Source organism: Saccopteryx bilineata, chromosome 12, assembly GCF_036850765.1.
Source record: "Saccopteryx bilineata isolate mSacBil1 chromosome 12, mSacBil1_pri_phased_curated, whole genome shotgun sequence".
Classification (NCBI taxonomy): Eukaryota; Metazoa; Chordata; class Mammalia; order Chiroptera; family Emballonuridae; genus Saccopteryx; species Saccopteryx bilineata.
The window spans coordinates 49,127,705-49,137,491 of NC_089501.1; positions in this window are offsets into that span (position 1 = coordinate 49,127,705).

The following is a 9,787-nucleotide window of genomic DNA, read 5'->3' on the forward strand; positions in this document are numbered from 1 at the left end:
CTTGTCGCTGTTTGTTCCTCCGCCACTTAGATTCGTGGTTAACCTGAAGCCTCTGGTGCAAAGCGAGGGCGCGTCTAACTTCCTGCCCGAGCGGGATGATTGGCTCCAGACTGTGGTTTAACAGAAGCTATGCTACAGAGACTAGGTTGGGAGCCCACTCCTGCCTCGCCCCCAACACTTTTTTCTTATTCTTAATTGACCTGACATATAACAGTTGGTTCAAAATAACAGCAGCAATGTACTAGATGATGTATGCTATGAATGCGTGAAATAATGACAGCAATGATACACGGGACAGGAGGGAGGAATTGGAGTATTTGGTTACTATAAGGTATCTGCACTACCTATAAAATGGTATTTGAAAGTAAACTCGGATTAGTGGTAAATGTATAAAACAAAGTCTAGGGCAGGCGTCCCCAAACTACGGCCCATGGGCCGCATGCGGCCCCCTGAGGCCATTTATCCGGCCCCCCGCCGCACTTCTGGAAGGGGCATCTCTTTCATTGGTGGTCAGTGAGAGAAGCACTGTATGTGGCGGCCCTCCAACGGTCTGAGGGACAGTGAACTGGCTCCCTGTGTAAAAAGTTTGGGGACCCCTGGTAGGGAAACCACTAAAAAAATGTTTAAAATAGAAGTGTAATTGTTATCCTCAGAAAGGAGAGGAAATGAAAACATATAAAATGCTAAATTAATACCACAAAAGACAATAAAAAGCATGAAAGTCAAATACAGAAGCAAATAGAAGATAGTATTAAATATGGTAAATATTAATCCCACTATATCAATTATCACTTCAAATGTCAGAAGTCCATAAAGCACTTAAAAGATAGAGATTGTAAGAATGGATCAAAAAGCAAGACCCAACTATACGTTGTCTACCAAAATAGAAAAAATACCCCACTTTAAATATAAAGATACATAGTTTAAAACTAAACAGATAGGGAATAATATAGCATGCCAACACTAATCAAAAGAAAGTAGAAATAGCTATATTAACTTCAGACAGAGCAGACTTCAGAGCAAGGAAAGTTATCAGAAATGAAGAACAGCATTATATAATAATAAAGGTATCATTTTCTCCAAGAAAACATAATAACCCTTAATGTGTATGTATCTAATAACAGAGCATCAAAATATGTGAGACAAAATCTGATAGAACTGCAAGGAGAAACAGATAAATCTACAATTATTGTTAGAGACATTAATATATCTTTATCAGAAATACAGATCCAGGAGGCAGAAGATCAGTAGAGACATAGTTGATCTCCACAACACCTTAAGTCAACTGGCTATAATTAATATCTATAGACTACTTTATCAAACAACAGCAGTTTGCACATTCTTCTTATATGGAACATTCTTCGAGATAGACCACACACTGGGCTATAAAATACTCTTTTTTTTTTTTTAATTTTTTGTATTTTTCTGAAGCTGGCAACGGGGAGAGACAGTCAGACAGACTCCTGCATGCGCCCGACCGGGATCCACCCGGCACGCCCACCAGGGGGCGACGCTCCGCCTACCAGGAGGCAATGCTCTGCCCCTCTGGGACATCACTCCATCGCGACCAGAGCCACTCCAGCGTCTGGGGCAGAGGCCAAGGAGCCATCCCCAGCGCCTGGGACATCTTTGCTCCAATGGAGCCTCGCTGCGGGAGGGGAAGAGAGAGACAGAGAGGAAGGAGAGGGGGAGAAGCGGAGAAGCAGATGGGTGCCCCTCCTGTGTGCCCTGGCCAGGAATCGAACCCGGGACCCCTGCGCCCATAAAATACTCTTAACAAATTTAAAATAATAAAAATTGCATAATTTGTGCTCTTAGACTACATGCAATTAAACTAAAAATCAATATAAGAGAGATAGAAAATTCTAAAATATATGGAGATTAAACATGTACTATTAAACATTTCTAAATAACAAATGGGTGAAAAAAATGTCAAGAGAAGTTTTAAAATATTTTGACCTAAATGAAAATGAAAAGACAACTTATCAAAATCTGTGGGATGCAGTGGAGGCAGGGCTTACAGAGAAATAATAGCATTCAGTGGACACATTAGAAAACAAGAAAGATCTAAAATTAATAATCTAAGCTTTCACCTAAGGAAACTAGAAAAATAAGAATAAATTAAATCCACAATAAGCAGAAGAAGAGAAATAATAAGAATTAGAGAAGAAATTAATAAAATTGAAAACAGGAAATCAATAGAAACCAAAAAAAGTGGTTTTTTGAAAAGATCAATAAATGTGATAAGCCTCTAGCCATGCTAACTGAGAATAATAAAAGAGATATAAATTACTAACATCAAGAGTGAAAGAGGATATATCACTGCAGATTCCATGGGAATGAAAAGGATAATAGAGAAATATTATGAACACGGTATGCCCACAAATTTGATAACCTAGATGAAATGACCCATTCATTGAAAGACACAATCTTCCAGAACTCACGGAATAAAAAATAAGCAATCTGAACAAGCTTATCTCTACTAAAGAAATTGAATCAATGATGAATAACCTTTCAAAACAGGAAGCACCCGGCCTACATGGCTTCACCAGTGAATTCTACCAAAGATGAAGAAATTATACTAATTCTTGACTATCTCTTCCAAAAGACACAAGTAATACTTCCTAACTCATTCTATTTGTACAGCATTCCCTAATACCAAAATCTTTCCCACAAAGATCAAGACAAGGTAAGAATTCTCCATTCACCACTGTTTTTCAACACCATACTAGGAGTACTAGCTAATGAAATAAGACAAGAAAAGGAAATAAAAGGTATAAAAATTGAGAAAGAAGAAATAAAACTGCCTTTGTTCAGAAATGACATAATTATTTATGTAGAGAACCCTTAAAAATGATTATAAAAAACTGAAACTAAAAAGAAATTATAGTAAGGTTGCACAGTAGTCAATATGCAAGAATCAATCACTTTCCTATATACCAACTATGAACAAGTAAAATTTAACACTAAAAACACAATACCATTTACATTACCATTAAAAAACTAGGAAATTAGGTATAAGCCAAACAAAATACGTGTAAGATTTATATGAGAAAAACTACAAAAAATATGATGGATGAAATTAAAGAACTGACCTGGAGAGCATTATGCTAAGTGAAATAAGCCAGTCAGAGAAAGACAAGTACCATATGATCTCATTCATTTGTGGAATCTAATGAACAAAATGAACACTCAAAATAGAGAAAGACTCATAGATAGAGAGCAGGCTCGCAGCTATTGGAGGGGGTGCTGGATGAGGAGGACGAAGGGATTGAGCAAAAAAAAAAAAAAAAGGGAAATAATTCACGGGCATAGACAACAGTGTGGTGATTCCCAGGGGACCGGAGTGGGGGGCGAGGTAGAAGAGGGAAAGGGGGGATAAATGGTGATTGACAGACTTGACTTGGGGGTGGTGTACATATGATGTGTTGCAGGAGTGTGCACCCGAAACCTGTGTGATTTTGTTAACCACTGTCACCCCAATAAATTCAATAAAAATGAAAAAAAATCAAAGAACTAAATAAATGGAGAGATATTTCAAGTTCATGGATAGAAAGACTCAATATTGTCAAGATATCAGATCTTCCCATGTTGATCTATAGATTCAATGCAATCTCAATCAAAATCCCAGCAATTTAACTTGTGGATATTGATAAAGTGATTCTAAAATTTACACAGAGAGGCAGAAGTTACAAAAAATAGCGAACACAATATTAAAAGAGAAGAACAAAGTTGTGGGACTGAGACTACTCGACTTTAAGACTTACTATAAAGCTACTGTAATCAATATTGTATGACATTGGTGAAGGAAGAGACAGATTGATGAAAGAAAATAAACAGTCCAGAAATGCACCCACATAAATATAGTCAAGTGATCTTTGGCAAAGGAGCAAAGGTAATACAATGGAGCAAAGCTCTTTAAAAAATGGTACTGGAATGTGTCGGCATCCACATATCAATAAAAAAAAAATCTAGACACAGATCTTAACCCTTCACAAAAATTAACTCAAAATGGATCACAGAATTAAATGTAAAATGCAAAATTATAAAACTATTAGAAGACAACATAGGAGAAAACCGAAATGACCTTGAGGATGGCAATGATTTTTTAAGCACAAGATGAAAGGTAGGCCTGGCCTGTGGTGGCACAGTGGATAGAGCATAGACCTAGAACGCTGAGGTTGCCAGTTTGAAATCCTGGGCTTGCCTGGTCAAGGCACACACGACAAGCAAGAAGCAAGCAATGAACACCTAAAATGAAGAGGCGATACTTCTCACTCCACCCCCATATGTAAAATCAATAAATAAAATCTTTTTTTTTTTTTTTCTGAAGCTGGAAACGGGGAGAGACAGTCAGACTCCCGCATGCGCCCGACCAGGATCCACCCGGCACGCTCACCAGGGGCGATGCTCTGCCCACCAGGGGGCGATGCTCTGCCCCTCCAGGGCGTCGCTCTGCCGCGACCAGAGCCACTCTAGCGCCTGGGGCAGAGGCCAAGGAGCCATCCCCAGCGCCCGGGCCATCTTTGCTCCAATGGAGCCTTGGCTGCAGGAGAGGAAGAGAGAGAGAGGAAGGAGGGGGGGGGTGGAGAAGCAAATGGGCGCTTCTCCTATGTGCCCTGGCCGGGAATCGAACCCGGGTCCCCCGCACGCCAGGCCGACGCTCTACCGCTGAGCCAACTGGCCAGGGCAATAAATAAAATCTTTAAAAAATTTTTTTAAAGACCAAAAGCAGAATCCATAGAAAATAAATAACTGATAAGCTGTGCTTTATTAAATTAAAAACTTCCGCCCTGTAAACAACAATGTCAAGAGAATGAGAAGACATGCCACAGACTATAGAAAAATATTTGCAAAGGACATCTGATAAACAACTGACCCAAAATATACACATAACTCTTGTTATTCAACAATAAGAACATGAACACTCCAATTTTTAAAAATGGGCAAAAGACCTGAACAGTCACCTCATCAAAGAAGATATGCAGATGTCAAGCCAGTGTTTGAAATGATGCTCCACACAATATGCCATTAGGAAAATGCAAATTAAAACAAAAATGAGATATAACTACATACCTATGAGAATGGCCAAAATGCAAGGCTGACAACAGCAAATTCTGGTGAAAATGTGGAGCTCAGGCTCATGGGAATGCAAAGATGGTATGGCTGTTTTGGAAGACAGTGTGGCAACTTCTAATAAAACAAAACCTTCAGTGACCATACCATCTAGCAATCATGCTCCTTGCTATTTATCCAAGTGAATTGAAAAATAGATCCTCACAAAACCCCACAAAGATGTTTATAGCAACTTTATTCACAATTGCTAAAACTTGGATGCAAGCAAGATGTCCTTCAGTAGGCAAATGCATTAAGAAACTGTGGTACACCCAGCAATGGAATGGCACTCAGCATTAAAAAGAAATGCACCGTCTAGCCATTAAAAGGAAGCATGTGGCTAAGTGAAAGGAGCCAATCTGAAAAGGCTACAAACTATATGATTCCAACAAGAAGACATTCTGGAAAAAGCAAAATGGTAGACAGTAAAACGATTAGTGGTTGCCCACCATAATGGTGGGTATATATATTATACATCTGTCAAAGCCCACAGAATGGGCAACACCAGGACTGGATCCCAAGGTAAACGGGGGGCTTTGGCTGATAATAAGGTGTCGATGTAGGTGCTACTGAGGTTGTACATGAGTAGAAACAGGCAGGTATATGGAAGATCTCTGTGCTTTTTTGTTCAATTTGGCTATAAACCCCAAACTGCTCTAAAAAAGAAAAAGTTTATTAACTTAACAAAATTAATAAGTGCTGGAGCAATAACTTGATTTCCGACAAATTTGACTGTAAAACCGTTGCTTATTTTGCTGATGCCAACAGGCCTCTGAGATTAAAGTAGCGCCTCCCAAGCAGCTGAATCCGGCCCTAGCTGTCCTTGACCCTTTCCTCTTAAGGCCTCCTAGTTTTAACTTTCAGCAGTCAAGGAAATCACACTGTCACTCGAGCCACACAGTGAGCAGCTATGCTACACAAGCAGGCACACTCATTAAGGAAATCCTTTAGTCACACCAATCAATACCAAATTTTAATTTATCTGTTATCTATTGTTATCTGTTATTTATTGCTATCCAACAAACCGCCCTAACACTCTGTGGCTCAAAACAACAACAATGTATTATTTCTCATGATTCTGTGTGTGGGCTGGGCAGGTCTGCCGCTGCTCATACTTGGGCTGACTCACACAAGCAGACTCATTGATGGACCCGCTGGGGCCAGCACTCAGCCGAGATGGCTGCTACCTGAGCCACTCTCTCTCCTTCTATCATAGTCCTGTGTGCTGGGCTCCTTCACACCAGGTGATCTCAGATGTCCAAGACAACAAAAGCAGAGGTTCCGAAGCCTCCTAGGCGCTAGCCTAAGAAGTTGTGCCAGGTCACTGCTGCTCTATTCCATTGGTCAGAGAAAGTCATAAGGCCAGCCCATATGCCCCGAGTGTGGAAATACACCTCTTGATAGGAGGAGGAACAATATCACTTTGGAGAGAGGCATGAACACAACAAGGCATGATTCACTGCAGACCGTAATGCAAATTAGTATACCCCAGTCTTCTTTTTGGCACCAGCGACTTTCATCTGCTTCACAGGCAAAATCCCCAAAGTCTCATCCAATCCCAGCGTCGGACTCAGAGCCTATGATCTCATGTAGATCAAATCAAAATACAAGATGCTACTTAAGTGCAGGACTTTGTTGTGGCTCTTCTTCATCTAGAACAGGGGTAGTCAACCTTTTTATACCTACCGCCCACCTTTGTATCTCTGTTAGTAGTAACATTTTCTAACCGCTCACCGCATCCACAGTAATGGTGATTTATAAAGTTGGGAAGTAACTTTACTTTATAAAATTTATAAAGCAGAGTTACAGCAAGTTAAAGCATATAATAATAATTACTTACCAAGTACTTTATGTCAGATTTTCACTAAGTTTGGCAGAATAAATCTTTATAAAACAACTTACTATAGTTAAATCTATCTTTTTATTTATACTTTGGTTGCTCCGCTACCGCCCACCATGGAAGCTGGAACCCTCACTAGTGGGCGGTAGGGACCAGGTTGACTACCACTGATCTGGAACTCTGTGACTAAAAGACAATTTTCTGCCCCACACACTCAATATCCAATGGAAAGACAGATATAAGATTACTGCAATAGACAGTCCCATCTTAAAAAGGGAGAAGCTGAGGCACAGAAATGTCACTGGTCCATGAGAGTTCTGACATCCATCTGGGCACATGTGACAGACCTCCTCTTCTGGGAACAGGGGAACGTTCCTTTACTGGGGACCAGTGCTCCTCCTCAGGAGTGGCTCCCACACATCTTGGCTCGGCCCCAGACTCATGGCTCTACCTTCTGAAACCCTTTCCCTGTATCATAAGAAATGGCCCATGCTTGCAGCTCAGAAGCTTTCTTAGTCTCCTTTATGTCCACAGAAAGTTGGGAGCCCGGAGGCTTCCTCTTTATTTTCAACTCTCCCTTCCCCTTTCATCCAAGCTGACAGTGATCTCCAAAATACAATACAGTACTCTCAAAAGAGTTTGTGGGTTTCCCATGAATTTTATAGTGTTTCTCTGCATGCCCAAAAGGCACATGCTTAACTCCTTTCAAGACATACTTCTTTAGATGTGTCAAGTCACTATGGAATAATACTCATTTTGTCTGGCTTAAGGGAGTTACTTAGAGACCTTCTAAAATGTTTCTGAAGTGCATTAGGCACTTTCTATCTTCCTGGTTACTGTGGCGTCAGTCTGCCCCTTACGCAACATGGGTCACTACTTTCCAGCCTCTGGTAGCAATCTTCTCGCTGCTCTTCCAGCTTCTGCTAACAAACTGGTCCCTGCCCTTTCTCCTCCACCTGCCACCCAGTCTCAAAGCCAATGTCACATGTTTCATGGCTTTGCTACAATTGTATCCACTGCCAGATACCGATTTCTGTATCAGTTACCTATTACTGCATAATAAAACACTCCTAAACTTAGTGGTTTCAAACAGCCACAGTGTATTATCTCTTATAATGTTGTGGCTTTGACTGAGGAGTCCTTCTGCTGATATTTCCAGGACTACAATCAGGGGCAAGTTGGGTGGGCTCACCTGGGCCTCTCTTACCAGAAGATCTTCCATCTGGGCTTATTCACAGCATGGTAGTCTCATGAAAAGAGCAAAGTCTCGGGAAAAGTCTTATGAGAGAGGAAACGTGGAGGCTCCAAAACTTCAAGAAGCCTAGTTCAGAAGACAGCCAATGTCACTGCAGCCATATTCTATTGGTCAAGTCAAGTTACAAGGCCATCCCACAGTCAAAAATAGAAAAAAGACATTCCACATCATGATTGAAGGTGCGAAAGGACATAAATACAGAAAAGTGTAATTCATTGGGGGCCATTATTGTAACAGTCTACCACATGATATATATTTTTTATGTATGAAAGGAAGTATGTGAATGTTTTTACATCTGAATTTGGAATTATATTTGCTTTCCTAGTTTATTTAGATAAACATAGTTGAGTCATAAAAATGTATGATAGTCAGCTAGTGACCAGCCTATCGTATATTTGGCAAAAGTAATGAGTTCGTAGTGATTTGAGATTTGCCTAGAGCTCCCAGCTATAACATGTTTCCTGTGAAGTAAAATAATATTGCTGAGGAATTTTTGTGGAAATTAAAGGGTTTATGGATTAGCAAAGTGAGAATTAATGAGGTTCCTCTGTTGCTATTGCAACCTAAGAACTAGAATTCCTATAAAGACATTAGTTCTAAGAGTGAAGGCCTTTTAAAAAATTGTTTTAGCGAAGATGACATCACACTAAAAGCAGAAAGCTGTAAAAGCCTAAATCACCTGACCTATGGTGGCGCAGTGGATAAAGAGTCAACCTGGAACGCTGAGGTTGCTGGTTCAAAACCCTGGGCTTGCCTGGTCAAGGCACATATAGGAGCTGATGCTTCCTGTTCTTCCTCCCTTCTCTCTCTCTCCTCTAAATGAATAAAAATTAAAAATAAAATAAAAGCCTAAATGTATAATTTTTATTAATTAAATTTTCACATGTATAACCTGGCAATAAGTTTGTCTTTCACCTAAAAGTATGTCTGTGCACCCTAGCCGGGTGGCTCAGTAGGTGGAGCGTCATTCCAATGCGCCAAGGTTGTGGGTTTGATCCCCAGTCAGGGCGCATATACGAAGCAACCGGTGAGCAAACAACTAAGTGAAACAACAAATTGATGCTTCTCTCTCTCTCTCTCTCTCTCTCTCTCTCTCCTTCCTCCTCCCCCTCTCAAATCAATGAAAAAAAAATTTAAATACTATTTAAAAAATAATTTTAAAAAATATATCTGTAATCCCACTGTGTAATATATATATATTTTTTACACTGGTTTGGGGCAGTGTAAGCTATAGTTTCTGATTGCTATTTCTCAGTCACCTTTATTATTTAAATTAAGAAATTTTTATGCACTAGAGCATACAGTATACTTTCTCAGATATTTGTGAGTGAGATAAAATCTTATTTTTACTTTCAAAAATGTGTAAAATTAGTGCTTATAAAATACATCAAAATATTATTCATCTTGGTTCATACATGAGGGGAATTAATAACAAAGTTAGGCTGAGGAATATTGAATAAGGTTGTTATAGCTGGTAGACACATAGTCTTACATCTAGAAGGAAGATCCAATCAAATTAGATGAGATGGAATCTCGTAACTTAATATAGTACAAAATTATGTCATCCTAATTGTTCA